The sequence below is a fragment of the Cupressus sempervirens genome, chromosome 2 (assembly GCF_028749045.1).
Source record: "Cupressus sempervirens isolate cs-2001-9-10 chromosome 2, ASM2874904v1, whole genome shotgun sequence".
Classification (NCBI taxonomy): domain Eukaryota; kingdom Viridiplantae; phylum Streptophyta; class Pinopsida; order Cupressales; family Cupressaceae; genus Cupressus; species Cupressus sempervirens.
In genome coordinates this window covers 759,533,121-759,549,160 of record NC_143119.1, presented here as the reverse complement: position 1 = coordinate 759,549,160, position 16,040 = coordinate 759,533,121, and the positions used below count along the sequence as shown (strand labels likewise).

The following is a 16,040-nucleotide window of genomic DNA, read 5'->3' as shown; positions in this document are numbered from 1 at the left end:
CTGCTCTTATTTCTTTGGTAATTCTTGAATTAACTTATGGGCTGGTCTTGATGCAATTTAAGGTATCCACAATCATTACAACAAAACCTTGCTCTATATTTGTTGAGTTTGGTTGACACTCTTACAAGTGCTCCACATTACCATTACGCTACAATTCCTTGTAGTATTGGACACATTTTCTTTGATGTTTTTAAATGTGCTTTATTTTGCATGCAATGTTTGCATGCAATTTCTTCCGATTTTCTTTCTATTTCATCTAGAGTGAAACTTTGAATTGAATATTAACCTTAATACGAGAAGCATAGTATCATTAGCATAAAAAAATGAGGTTATTGATAGGTTGCATGTTAAAAATGAATAAAATGTGTTTAAAGAAAAAAAAAATTATGTCCCTGGATTCACATTGAATTTGTAAGAACCTGCAGGTTCTTACAAAATTACTCAATTCTGTCCTTTTGACATTGCAGTGCCAAAATTAGCAGCATGGGCATAATGGCTTTATTAGAAATAGTAAGGGTACCTCTCTAACATCCACTGACTTACTATAAATAGAAAGCCTTTGAAATTGAGCTAACTGACAAAGTCTACTAATACCAAGTCTAGGTGAAGTATCAAAATTAGCAACATGGGCATAATTGACTTACTATAAGTAGTAAGTCTCTTAAGTTGAACCAACTGACGAGTGAGCCAATCACTGTGCACACTATGAGCTTGGATGCCCCTGCCGGACATAGCAACTCTTCAATAACAACTTACTATAAATAGTAAGTGTTTGAATAATTGTTTCAATCAATGATATTAAATCTCAATACTTTCACCAAGTCGTTTAGGCACCTTGCTAAAGATAGAAACTCCGACTTACCCAAAATAGGCACTTGCTATAAGTAGTAAGTGTGTCAATCTGACTCAAATGATGAGGAAATTTGATCATCCCTGACCATTGGAGTTGGAAAATACTAAATAGCCATAGGCTCAACCAACTGAGCCCCCCTATTCATAACATTAGCCTACAAGGGTCGCAATGATGGGCTAACAACTTGTCCTATGACACTTCCTAAAAAGGGGACATTACATTCCGCCCTTGCTGATATTGCTTGTCCCCAAGCAATCTCAGAAACAAATGACACATCAGTACACGTGGATCCCAAGGGTAAGATTGTGTAATGTCCCTGTGGTCACTAAACAACTCTAAAATCATCATCAATACAATTTACTAAACTTGCCAAATTGAATCTAATCTGATTGTACATGTCATAGGAGTGAACATCTCAACGGCAAGCAACTTATTAGATTGAAAAAACTTGCTTCCTCAAATTGCACAAAGTGAGCTGCCATACAGATTATGCAACATGTGCACTTTGTCAAGGACATTCTTGGTGAGCGTCGAGACATTAGCGGTGAGTATTAGAGCTTGATCAAGGGCATTCTTGTTGAGTGTCAGAGCTTGATTAAGGATATTCTTAGTGAGTGTCAAAATTTGATTAAAGACATTTTTGGTGAGTGTTGAGACATTCTTGGTGAGTGTCAAGACATTTTTGGTGAATGTTGAAATTCTTAAAAAAGAATTAAAGAAAATATTCTATACCCCTTAAGACTCATTCATTGAGGAGCAAAGAAACACCTATCAAAGGAGAAGGTAAGTGGTACAACAAATCAAGATAAGTATTGTGCTTGAAAATATTCTTAAGATTTTAGGTTGGGTGTTTATGTTTAAAAATATATGATCAATCTAACCTTAAGTTGATATTACTGTTTTAGGACTAAATGAAGATTCTCCCATTAAGGACTACTATTGAACACTTGAAGGATAATCCACCAAGACAAAGGGTATATTGATCAATTGGTTGAGGACAAGAAATGTGAGTGTGGGCAGACTCTGATGTTCTCATTTGTAATAGAAATTAAATAATAATTGATCATGGCATATAGTATAACCATCTTATAAAGAAGTTATTAATAATATAATTAAATAAGCAATATAAAATAATACAATATAATTATAATATATTTTTATAATAAATAATAAAATAGATTATAATTAAATTAAGTATATTATTTAAGTCAATAAATAACAATAATAGTGAAAAAACAATAAATAAAAAATTGGAATAATTAAATAGTAAAATAATAATTAATGGTATCTATTAGAATTTTCCCAAATAAAGAGTTTTGGTCTGAAACATCATAATATTATTATATTCTAATTATTACAACTCCAGCTCTATCCTTGTTCCAAATCGAGAGTGTTGAAAAATTCACAACCATGGGAATTGTATTCAATTGACATTCTAAAATACCAATGTACATTGGATGATCAAGGAACAGTTTACCTTCTTCCTAGGTAAGGAGTCAGATCGACCACTAAAGTGGCAATATATAAACTATTTCTTCTTGTCCTCACTAATAAAACATGGTTTAAAACTAACAAATAGTGATTGAGAAGATGTGATTCAGGTATAATCATTCAGAAAATACAATGTCATGAAAAGTCAATTGTCTATGAGCAGGTGCAGTTCATTCAGAAAATTTTAAAGTATGATTGCATATTGTTAAAGACAATACGTTCCAAAAGTGTGATTTAGAAGTTAATTAAAAAACAAGAGACATATCCTAGCAATACACCCTTTCATGAATGGGCATTAAGAAATGTATAAAACTAAGATTGTCTTAGAGATGAAAAAGGAAAAAATAAATATTATATAATTCATACGATTGGCATTTTGGACTTGTGACAAGAAGTAGTCCTTTGATCAACGCTCATGCATTGGAAGACTTATATAATTGATACGAATAACCCCTGCAGATTTGGGAAAGCCAATATCAGATATTCTAATTCTTGTATATATTAAATTGGATCCACTCTGTAAAGGACAAGTGCCATAGACATTATTGGTTGCAAGCATTCCAATTATAATCTGAAACAGCAACATATTGCTTCTAGTGATATTATATATTTGGAATACAAATTATCATGTCAGATAGTGCAAACCATTTCTAAAAGCAATATAATCGATCCCTTAGACTGACTGACTATATCTGATATAGCATCATTATTTAATTGCTAGAAGTGATAAAATAATATTATTCATAGCATATAAAATCTTTGTATACTATACAAGGCTATCAATTCTATATCATCTTTGCATATATTTATATCTTATATAAAAAATAGCAGTTGATAACTGGTGTAACATCCATTACTTGATTTAATTGGAACAAATTGCTAAGGAGAAGTTAAGGTAGTTCTCTCATTTCCCGTCTTAATCAAGTAGGGGACATTATAGTGGTATTAGAACATAATCCTTCCATTTTGTGAACTTAGTTCATGTAAACTTATCCATGCACCAAAGAAGGGAAAGCCTTGGTAGGATAAGTGGCATAGGAGTTAAGGAACTTCATGGAACAAACATATGAAAGGTTCTAAAAAATCGACCAATTGATATTCCAAGCCATCCAAAGCATAAAAAATAGTAATCATAATGAAAGAACCAATCCCAAACTAGGGAGAGATAATCACTCCAATCATTCTAAAAATGAACATTCAACCTAAAGCTCCATACTCATTTCCACCATTTCGCCTTTCCTTCCAAGAGAAGAACCTGTTATAGAAGAGGAGAAATCAACCACAAATAGTGTAGAAGAACTTGCTCAAATGTATGCAAGGTTAGAATTGGAAAGCTAGAGACTTATTCCTTTTAAGGAATATTATGAGACCAACCATGACAAACAAAAATAGAAGGGAAAATCATGTTGACAAAGACTTTTAAATCAAGATTAAAGAAACTGTTGCCACTGTGTTTCGGTGGATCAGGGAAGGATACTGCTCAATCATGTGTTTGCTTGATACATACCTATCTCTCAGCCCTATGATTAAAGAGAATTCCATCAAGTTTGCCATACTCCATTTAATAGAGATAACCCATGATTGGTGATACCTCAGAATCATTACTCAAGGCCATAAACATATCACCACTTATTTTGAATTACTTAAAGACTTATTAGTAGGTTCAACCAAAGAGACCTAAAAGCTACTTCCAAGAGTTAACCCATCTTAAACAGATTGGGACTATAGAGGAATTTGCAGATCAATTTGAAAGTCTATCCTTTATGATTCCAGATCTAACCGAAATGAGCCTCACTTACATGTTTATTGAGGTGCTTGAAGATTCGATCAAAACTATAGTGAATCCCTTAGAATCTCAAACCCTAGAATAGGCCTTCCAAAAGTAAGGAAAGTCGAATTCAATTCCTCAAAGGAAAATCCCAAGGATCTTTTGCCTAAAGCACAACATAGGCATGAGGAATTAAGAAGAGAGGATAAAGAAGAAATTGTCATTTATGCAAAGAATAGTGGAATACAAGGGATCAATGCCAAGGGAGAGATGAAATATTGAAGAAAGGGCATATGTTTTAGATGCAAAGAACCTTGCGAGCGAGGGCATAAATATGGAAAAAGGAGTCAAATCCATAGCGTTGAAGCAACACTTGACAAATAAATATAAAAAGCACCACATATGATAATTGGGAGCTCAACAACATCCACCTAGAGAAACAAGGAGAGGAGAGCCAATGGAGCTTTGAGGAGGTTTTGCCTGAGACATAACAACAAATTGGAAAGTTTGTGTTATTTAGTAATGCAAAGTAGTAATTAATATATTTATGTAAACTTGATTTGTTGTTGATAAACATTTAATAAACTAAATAAGGACATTGTTGAGAGTGTGATCAAGGACATTCTTGGTCAGTGCCGAAGCTTGATCAATGACATTCTTGGTGAGTGTCAAAACTTGATTAAAGACATTCTTGGTGATTGCCGAAGCTTTTTTCAAGGATATTTTTGGTGAGTGTTAGAGCTTGATTAAGGGTATTTTTGGTGAATATCAAAACTTGATTAAAGACATTCTTGGTGAATATTGAGACATTTTTGGTGAGTGTCAGAGTTTGATCAAGGACATTCTAAGTGAGTCTCAAAACTTGAATAAAGACATTCTTGGTGAGTGTGGAGCCATTCTTGGTGATTGTTAGAGCTTCATGAAGGACATTCTTGGTAAGTGTCAGAGATTGATTAAGGACATTCTTGGTGAATGTTGAAATTCGTAGAATGGAATTAAAGTAGATATTCTATACCCTTTAAGGCTCATTCATTTAGGAAGAGAGAAACACCTATTAGAGGAGAATGAAATTGCTACCAACAAATCCAGATAAGTACCATCCCCTGATTAAATATTCTTTAGATTTTATGTTGGATGTCTATGTTCACAAATATATGATTGTTCTAACCTTGAGTTGATAATTACTATTTCAGGACTAAATGAAGATTCTTCCATTAAGGACTATTATTAAACACCAAAAGGATAATCCATCAAGACAATACAAATAAGAGAAGGGGAAAGGTATGCCATGGTGTCCCCATTTTGGAATAGAAATTAAATAATAAATGGTCATAATATATGATATAATCATCATATAAATAAATAAATAAATAAATAAATAATAATATAATTAAATAAATAATCTAATGTAATAAAATATAATTATGATATATTTATATAATAAATAATAAAGTAGATAATAATTAAATTAGCTATATTATTGACTGAAAAATAAAAATAATAATCAATAAATAATAAATGTAATATTAGAATAATAAAATAATAAATAAACAAGCAACAACCTGCAACACAATGGTAAATTGTGAGCCTTTTATATGAGAGGTCTTGGGTTCGAGTCTACTCAAGTTTAATAAATAAAAAGAATTAGTCACAAAACATGATAATAATTAATCTTGGCTTCGACTTCTTACCAATAAAAAATAAAATAAAAAATAAACAAAAAATAAATAATTAATTCATGATATCTATGACGATTTTCCCAAATAAATAGTTTTTGTTTGAAACATCATAATAAAAAAAAAAAAAAGGTATTACAACTCCAACTCTATCCTTGGTCTGGATCAGGAGTCTTAATGAACTCACAACCATGGGAATTTTATTCAATTGACATTCTAAAATATTGGTGTTGCTTATAGACATTAAACATTGGATAATAAAAGAGCAATTCTCCTTCTCCCTACATAAGAAGTCAAACCAACTACTAAAGTGACAATATATAAAGTGTTCCCTCTTGTCATTGCTAATAAGACAATTTTAAACAAACAAATTGGGATTGAGAAGATGCAATAAAGGTACAATCATTCAAGAAAATACAAATTGATGAAAAGTCTACTGTCTATGAGAAGGTGGGATTCATTAAAAAGACATTAAGGTATGATTGCATATTGTTGAAGAAAATACATTCCAAAAGTGTGACTTAGTAGCTATTTAAAAAAACAAAAAACATATCCTAAACAATACATCCTTTCATGAAAGGGCAATAAGAAAGGTATAAAACTAAGATTGACTGAGGGGTTTAAGGGGAAAAAGGAAAAAAGTATTATTTACTTCATATGATTGGCAGTTTGGACTTGCTGATTGGTAAAAGCACAAACTTGTGTCACCTTTTATAAAGAAACGAGATATCAAAATGAGATAGTTCAACATTAATGACAAAAAAAAGGTATTTTTGTTTAAAATATGAAGATGATGTAAACTAATGAAATGTGTAGAATTGGATGAATTTTATGCCTATAATTTTTATAATTTTTTTGAGTAAGAATTTATTCATTTTATTTTATTTAAGTCCCTTTTTAAACTATAAAAAATATAGGGTGTAGTTCCTGTCAAACAAGTATATGCAAATCATCTTTTTTTATTATGATTTGGAAATATCTTATAGATGACATGTATAGCTAGTGAACAAAAAAATAAATAATTATTTTTGATGTATATTTTCTTTGTTATAAGTACTCAAGTTCGACCCTATCAAAACCCAATAGTTTTTTCCTCCTGTCAAAACTTCCCTATCAAATCTATACCTTCTTGAAAACAAATTACATATTCGTGAAGAGGATTCTCTCCTCTAGAGATAAATATATTTTAAAATTTTTTTTGATATTATTTACTATTTTTTTTCCTTTTTTGAGGGAGCATCTTCTGAAATGTTGAAATATCGACTTATAATATTTTGAGATTATAACATATTATAACTAATCAAAACACTTAAAAATTTATATAATGATGAAATTGAATCTAAGATCTATAAAAGGGTATTTTAAGTTTTTGAAAAAAATTGAGTTTTGATAGAGAAATAAGATTTGACCAAAACAGGTTTTGGTATCGTAAACGGTGACACAGATCTGTGCTTTTACAATGTGAGTTTTGTTCCACTACAACATTTATGATCAAAGATTTAGTGTTTCGAAGTGAAACACCAAATACTCAATCCTCTCTTGAATATGGTCACTTCTCATGCTAGGATTGAAAAGTAAGATTGTGAACAATCTTTAAGGTTCCTTCGATTGTGGATACTTGCTTAGTGAACTAATGTGATTTGCTGGTAATCATTGAGGGGACTAAGGCTTGTTCATTCAATGGACATCAACTTCTATCGATTTAGCTGCACAATGTGCAATGATTTTTTTGTTTTGTTTTGTTTTATTTTTGATTTTCAATTCTTAAATTCTCAACATAAACTTGCTCCTACTTCTACTCCTACTTGGGAATGCAGGGAAGTGTTGATGAGCTTGGATTCTGTTGAAGTTTTATGGTTGTGAGAGAGTGTCCACTCGAGATGATATGTTGCAGTTTCTTGAGCTTCATTTGTTTTTCTTTATACTAAGAGATATGTGTCATGTGTAGAGACACATATTTGGAAATAGGAAAAGATAAGCAACATGCGAAGAGACATGTGTTTGGAAATATGAAGTGACTCGCATTTGGAAAATAAAGAGGATTTTGGTTATGATATGAAGAGTCTCAATTCAAGATATATATGATTGCTTTGTGTAATGAGTATTATATTCAATTAGAAGCACTGTACTCAGACCCCTATAATTTAATAAAAGAGATTTTTTTTTGTGGCTAGGTTTTTCCCCTCATCTTGGAGGGGTTCCCCAGGATAAGTTGTTGTGTCTTTCTGTGTCTTAGTGTTATTTTATTTATTTATTGTTGTTTAGCTTTATTTCTGGGAAAAACATTAACATGGTATCAGAGTAGGTTAGAGAACAAATAATAAACAAGTTCCTCTTGTTCATTAGTTCGTGTATTTGTTGTAGATTACAAATTTGTATTTTGTAGATTACAAATTTGTATTTTGTAGGCAATTTGTATGTGTTAAAATTGTAGCTTTGATAGAGATCATATTTACTAAAAATAATTGCCGAGTTTTTTGAGATTCTTCTTCTTTGCTGGAATGTAATAATCAAGCTAGGTTAGTATTTCTTGTTGTTGTATATTCATCTTGTTTGTGTCTTGCTCTCTGTTAGCACTATGGTTGTGTGGTGACATCTTTGTATTTGCCTTTCTTTCATTGTTGAAGATGGTTAGTGTTGTATCTTTATTTATTTGGCCTTATTTGAAAAAGTTTCTTTGCTTGTATCGTGAGCACATTCTAAGAGGCATGATCAATTGTTGGCATTCTATGGCTGCTTGTATTATTGTATTTGTGAACATCTTAGTTACACAGTTTGTGTACAAATTTATTGAAATGAAGATTTTGTATTGGCTTCTTCATCATTCCCATGGGTCATTTTTGTGGCATTCACTATGGAGGTAGAGGTTCAAGTGACTCAATTGAAGGTCCTGTTGCTCAAGAGATTCAAGTATTGCTTAGAGGGTGTCATTCTTTGTTTGCAATAAAGAGAAGTACTTTTTTATTACACCTTTGAATATTTATCTTGAATTTTATGTAGTTTTTTCATGAAATAACATAGAGAATAGTGAATCATGTATGCTTGTGTTTACTAATCTCTCTAAAAAGCTTCCAGGACAAATTGAGAAGCATAAGGATAATGAGAAATTGCACTCAAAGGAAGTTAAATTCCAAGAATTCAAGGCAATATATCAAAGGGTTAATGCACCGGAGATGAAGTGGAGACTGAAAATATTTATAACACAGAGGAAAAGATTGATGAGATAAATGAGGTAGGACTTTTGTAGGCTCGTTAAGATTCAGAGGGAGCTTGTGTGGTAGATGAAGAGTGCCAAGTCCTTTGTAAAAGTTCAACAAGCTTGTGTAGCAGTGTGACTGCAAAATATTCTTGTTTTGTGAAGCATTGAAGTCTTTAGAATTTTTTTTGATAATTTAGCTATGAGAATGCAACTCCTTGCTAAGAGGGAGTCTCACCATTCAGTTGTTCTTATTATGTACTAGAATGAGGTCTCCCTATGAGGGAGAACTTCAAGATGCAATCCCTTGTTAATGAGTTCTTCTCTGAGAGGGAGAAGGTCGAGGTGTGATCTCTTGTTAATGAGTTCTTCTTTGAAAGGAAGAAGTTCGAGGTGCAATCCTTTGTTAACGAGTTCTTCTTTGTGAGGGATGGTGCAATCCGTTGTTAATGTGTTCTTCATGGAAGAGAAGTTTGAGATGTAATCCCTTGTTAATGAGTTATTCCCAACAAAAGTTCAAGGTGAAATCCCTTCCTCCACCCTCTATAAGTAGGTATGGTGGATCCACCCCCTACAAGTAGTTATGGTGGAAGTTATGTGTGAGACTCCATGACTTAGTTTTCTCTTATTTCACCCTCTGGGAATAGCCATGGTCAATGTCATGCTTAGATGTCAACATTGTGTTGAGAAAATCTTTTATGGGGTCTTGTTATTGCTTTCTATTGCGGCTTCTTACGTTTGTCATGTTAGAGATGGCAAGACATATGAATATTCTATCTGTTGCTAAGAGGGAGTGTTGAAGTTTTATAGCTGTCAGAGAGAATATTACTTGAGATTATATGGCGTGGTTCCTTGAGATTCATTTGTTGTTCTTTATATGAAGAGATATGTGGCATGTGAAGAGACACGTTTTGAAATATGAAAAGATATGCAACATGTGAACAGATTTGCATTTGGAAATATGAAGAGACATGCGTTTGGAAAACAAAGAGACTTTTGGTTATGATATGAAGAGTCTTTCAATTCATGATATATATGGTTGCTTTGTGTGACGAGTATCGTATTCAGTTAGAAGCATTATACTCAAACCTCTATTATTTAATAAAATAGATTTTTTTTGCGTGGCTGGGTTTTTTCCCTTATGTTGGAGGTTTTCCCAAGATAAGTTGTATCTTTCTATGTTTTGGTGTTCTTTATTTTGTTCATTACTATTTATCTTTATTTCTAGGCAAAACATTAACTGTACTTGGTGCAATCTTGTCAATGATTCCACCCACCTAGTGCAAGCTTTTAAGGAACACTAAAATGATTTTCAAATCAATACCTCCTCCTCAATTCCATCAATGGATGCAAACTAAAAATTGAATATCGAGTTTAAGTACATTTAGTAGCTAACCACACAAGACACACTTACAATCAATAAGAGGCTAGTGTCCTAGTTTATGTCCAATCATGCAAGTAGATATCCACAATTTCTTTCATCCAAGTAAAAGATTGAGGAAACCAAGCAAAACATAAAAACAACATTAAGTAGTTCACTGCGAAGGCCAATAATGAATCATTAATCACTTTGATAGCATTACAACGACAATTTGATCAAGTCTCTTCCTTATATGGATTAGCTAACGTACTTCTACTTCTAGCTCTCTAATCTAATCTCTTTTCTATCCTTCTAACCCTTACAAATGAGAAGGCCTTGGCCATTTATAGCTGTTCAATTACAATGAAGGGCCAAGATCGATTCAAGATCATTGGCCAAGATTAATTCCTACAAACTTCCATTAGGGTTACTACCTTATCAATCAATTACATGTTGGCACCATTTTATGGGTCAATGAGAAAATTACAGAGCTTTTGAGAGGCATTTAGAAAATTATACACTTCGCATGATATAATTGAATGCGCTTGTGACTAGAATTTTCTGATTGTTAGAAGACAATTAGGTGCCACCTCAACATCCATCTTGTAGACTTAATCAATCTCTTGATGAAGAAAAAATATCTCTTGATAGTCAACTTTATCAAGTTCTCCAATGTGATGGCGTATTCCCAAATTGCTTCATCTTTTCACTCCATCTTCATTTTGAAATCTTCTTGTTGCTTCTTGATGTTGTCTTCGTGTTCTTCGAGTCCATCTTGAACTTGGTCTTTGAATTTGATTTGATCTCAACCTTGGATCTCTTTTTGACTTGAAGTCTTTGGGCTTGAGCTTTGTCTTTTGTAGCTCGCTTAGAGTTCTTGAGCTTGATCTTGCCACAATCTCCATGTCCTCCTAGCTGTTAAAGTTTGATCAGATTTAGATTTAGGAAATTTAATTTTAGTTTCTGTTTCCTAAATGCATAATATCATGCATTTGACTTGAGATGGTATGATATTTATCTGCTGCAACTTGTAATAGCACTCATTGATTTCTGTGTGTTTCAAGTTACTCTTTTAATGAATATGTGTATGATATTAAGAGGTGTAGAGACGTGTCTCTTGTTTATATCTTAACTCACATTAGTTATTGCTTTAATATATATCACAGATGATATTTGCTCAATGTATTATCATGATTATATATATAGATAATATATATAATATATCTCATATATATATCAATAATAATAATGCTCCATGATAATAATACTAAAGGATAGATATCAAAATTCTAAGGCCTATAGGCTATTCAAAGATTTGATTTCATTGATTGAAATCATCCAATCGAAGCTACTATCATTAACACTAGCTTCCTCCTTGAATGGATTACCTTGCAACACAAGAGAGAAGAGATGCATTATACTCGTAAAATTGACAAACAAAAGGAAGGAAATCTGAAAGTTTATGCAATAATCACGAATTTCTCAAATATAAAACCAGACCTCACTCTTCCTGTGATCTGAAACTAAATTCACAAAATTCCAACCCGTAGACAAGCCTTGCAACATGTAAACATGCTCCGATTTTGCCTTATTTCACATCAGATTCTCGTGAGTTACACCCTCCTAATGCACTTTTGACTTCCTTTTGTATGAGACGTTGATTATTTTAGCATAAAGAATTTAGGGGCTGAATCATATAAAGTTCAGATCTGGATTATAGGAAAGAATTGTATCTCATAAAAAATCTTGAAACAAGAAGTGGCCTCTTAGCCTGCAAAATTCCAAATGTTTGTCATCCTCACCACATCAAATTTGAAAAAGTTTTGGATTCTTAGTAAAGTTCAGAAATGCAGCCCCTGGTGTGTCTTTTAGCCACCTGCAAATGTGCAATTGGATGCCCTGCTGTTTCCTTGAGAAGGTCTTATTCAATTTGCCTCCTCTATGGAATAGTTCGCTCCTTTTAAGAAACGATTTGCAGCAATACTTGGCAGATAAAAAAAAAATCGTTGTCTATCCAGATGCAATTCTTTGTCAATTTCAGACTAACTCACTGCTCTTTCTATGACAATTCGTAGGCTTCCTAGAGAGGATTCACTGCCAAATTTGGAGAGGTCGGTGCTTGTAGAGCAGAAGAAGATTGTTTTATTTGATGACAGAAGGAACTTATTTTTGACCTCTTATGTAGGTGCTTGAAGAGGCCAAGGGGCATGGACCTCAAGGAGGCAACCTTGGCCTTAATTAGACAATCAAAATTATTTATTTGAATCGGTTTTAGACCACTTAGGCCAGCTTTGGCAAGGAAGAAAAAATAAAATTTTATTTGTTTTTCTTAACATCAAATCATCTTTTTCTTGCCTTAAAACCTGAGTGGCTTAGGGCATTCTTCCAAAGTGGAGATTTTTAATCCAAAGGAAAATTTTGGGAGGAATTCCTCTAATTAGAGTGATCCCACCTAGATGCTTCTCGACTTCCTGTTGGTCCCCCCTCTTCACTTAAAAGTCCTTTCACCACATGGCAATTGGTTAAATTTTGCAAGGTAATTTGTGTTACTAGATGAAGGTCTGTAGTCTTGAGGAATTCATGGTGCTAAATTCCTGGAATGAGAAGAATTCTGCCATTTTCTTTTCATATTGGCTTCACTCAACCTCAACATCCTAGCCTAAGACTTGCTCCATTTTTACCTTTAGCCACTTCATCCACTTTTCATTATCTACTCTCCTTATCGGGGTGGAATTTTCTAGATTGGGTGAATAATTTTGATTGGTGGCAATCTTGAGATTGGAGGAATTCTGCCACTTCCCTTTCATGCTTATTTATGGCTTAATTCATTCACCACTTACCTTCATTTATCAACCTCCTTTGCAACTTGGGCTATTGTCATTATGGAGGAAGTCAATCCTAATGGGTGGAGCATTTGAGTTTTCAGGAATTTCCTTGGACGGGATTCCTTTGATTAGAGCAATTTCACTAGACTTCATATATGTAAACTTGGCTAAAAAAAATGCCCCCTGACCTCACCTTTTCATCACTTCAGTCCCCAATCCCTACCCGTCCAACTTAGACATGTCAATTTCCATCAGAATTTAAGACTTCTTGGTGGGCGGAATTTGTGCTAGTGGAGGAATTTCTCAAGGCAAAATTCCTCTGATCAGAAGAGTTTTGACCTAACATTCACAATGCCTTCTTTCATAACCTTACAAGTCAATCTTTACTCTCTTAACCTAGGTGTATCAACTTTCATCCAATTTTGGAATATCTTGTTGGGCGAAGATTTGATATTTGGGGGAAATTTTTAAGGAGGAATTCCTCTAATTATAGGAATTTCGACCAAGCTTTATCATGCTCACGATATACCTAAATTCATGGCCTCAAACTCTTATTATATTGACCCCTTTGATCACTAATTGGGTTTGGTTTCAACAAGACTTTGGTGTTCATGAGGGTGGAGATCTCATAAACAAAGGGAAAACTTGGGTGGGATTGTTGGAATCAGAGGAATTCCATCGTCCTCTATTTTCTTATACGACTTAGCCAAATCTTGCACTTAGTCATTGCCCAACTTTAACAACAATTAGAACCATAGGTTGGGCATGTATTCTCTTTTCATGCTCATGTTGAAGTTTGACTTGGCCATTTGTTATCCTCTCTCAATCTGATTGATGATCTCTAGCCCAAATGCTTTTTTTGCCCAACTACAAAGTGGTTAGCTCCCTTAGTGTTCTTCCTGACACAAAGAACTCCCCCAACATTCTCGTGAAGCCTAGCAACCCTGAACTAGTGGGTCAGATGGATCTGGTGCAACAATGTACATAACTCTATGCATTTATACCTAAATGTAAAATTAAACACGGATGTGTCCTCACGATTTGGTTCCTAGACTATATCAAGCCACTCCCAACTTTCTTGACTTTATTAAACTCAAATTCACTTCCTTTAAAGGCCCGAAGATTTGAAATTGTTGCAAGCTATGACTCATAAGGACCTCCTCAAGACACCTAAGACCATTGCTTAAGCAAAATGATCCAGTGGACAATTTTAGTGAAAATTGAAGTGTCTTCAAATATCCAGATTTTTGCATCATTAGAAAGATCTCAATGTCCTGATTCCAACGCAACTTGAACGGACAAAAATGGAGTTCGAATGTAGAAGTTACGCTTGGTCAAAGTTTTGGTCAACAGGCAGACCAGAGGGCTAAATAAGAGGTGAAATTAGACCATCTTGAAAGTGGTCAACAATGGGTTTCAAATCAAAGATCCTGTTGAGAGCTTCCCAACAGCGTTGGTTTCATCGAAAACGGACTTCATATGCGAAAGTTATGGCAGTTTGAATTTTGGAGGTAAAGTGTCATTTGAATCTTGATGACATCATCATGACATCATGGGGCAGTTTTAAAACACAAATAAAAAACAAAAAAGAAAGATTTTGGATGCGTTTTGAACCCGTAACCTCCACCAACAAATCCAACCTACTTTGCCGCTGTACCACAAGTTGTGTTTACTATATTTGGTGGCGCACATCTTTTAAACAATAACCGATGCGCGACTATGTCATTTGGAGGTGGACAGCGAGGGTGGAACCCGTAACTGCCGGCCGCTCAAAATAGTGCATGGCCGTTGCGCTATTAACAACACTTGATGTCTTATTGGCCCACATTTTATTTAAACTTTAACTCCTAAACCGCCCATATTTAAATTAGGCTTTTTGTTACATTGTTATACTTTTTAACCCCACAAATTGATGTAGCCGAATCTTGTAAAAAAGGCTAAGGGGGTATTTTTGAAAAGAAATTTGTTAAAGGCCCTAAAATTGTCATATTTTGTTTTAGCCTAATTTCGGCTAATTTTATGTATAAAAAGAGGGTTTTGGGACCCTTTCAAGAGAGGAAAAAAAATATAGGAAATTCTGAGTAGGTTTTTGGTGAAGTTTTTTTCAAAGGAATAGGGAGATTTTTCTTGGTGATTTTTCTGGAGCCATTTTCGTACTTCGAAGAAATGTTATGCTGTCGAAGTGCTAGAAGAAATGGTCTTGGTGCATAATTTGTAATTGATTTCTGGAGATTAATCGGATCGGTCATACTCTATTGGAGCTGACCCGGAGACGTAGTCACGTTTGTGGCGAACTCCGAAATCAAACTTTGTTTGCACTCTCTATCTTCTTCTCTCTCAATTCTGTTTATTTCACCTTAAATTCTTAAGTTTTGATGCATAATTTCATTTATGTATGCATGAAATTAAGACTTCCGCTAAGTTGTGATTTATTTATTTTATTAAGCATTCATTACTGCAAATAGTCTAGATCCGTTCATCAGATCACAAAAAGAGAGGGGTCCGCATTTGTTATGGGGTGATGTTGTGAAAACCTCACAACAGGACTCAGGACAAGCAACAATCCTTTGAGAAATACTCATACATTGGAAGTCTTATAAAATTGATACGAATACCCCTTTGTAGATATCAGAATTTTAGTTCTTTTGTTTATTAAATTGGATCTGCTTTGTAAATGGCAAGTGCCATAGGCATTATTGGTTGCAAGCATTCCAATAACAATCTGAAAGAGCAATATATTGCTTCGAGCGATATCTATGTATTTGGAATCTGGATAATCAAATAGTGCAAACCATTGCTGAAAGCAATATAATTAATCTCGTAGACTTATTGGCTATATCCGATATAGCATCATCATATCATCTCTATAAG

The 16,040-nt window shown here is 33.6% G+C and overlaps 1 protein-coding gene across 6 annotated transcripts in view; it reads left to right on the top strand.

Moving 5' to 3' along the window:
* The window catches only part of LOC149575653 (phospholipase D delta-like), a 184,943-nt gene that overhangs the window by 57,674 nt on the left and 111,229 nt on the right, over positions 1 to 16,040 (top strand). The window lies entirely within an intron of this gene.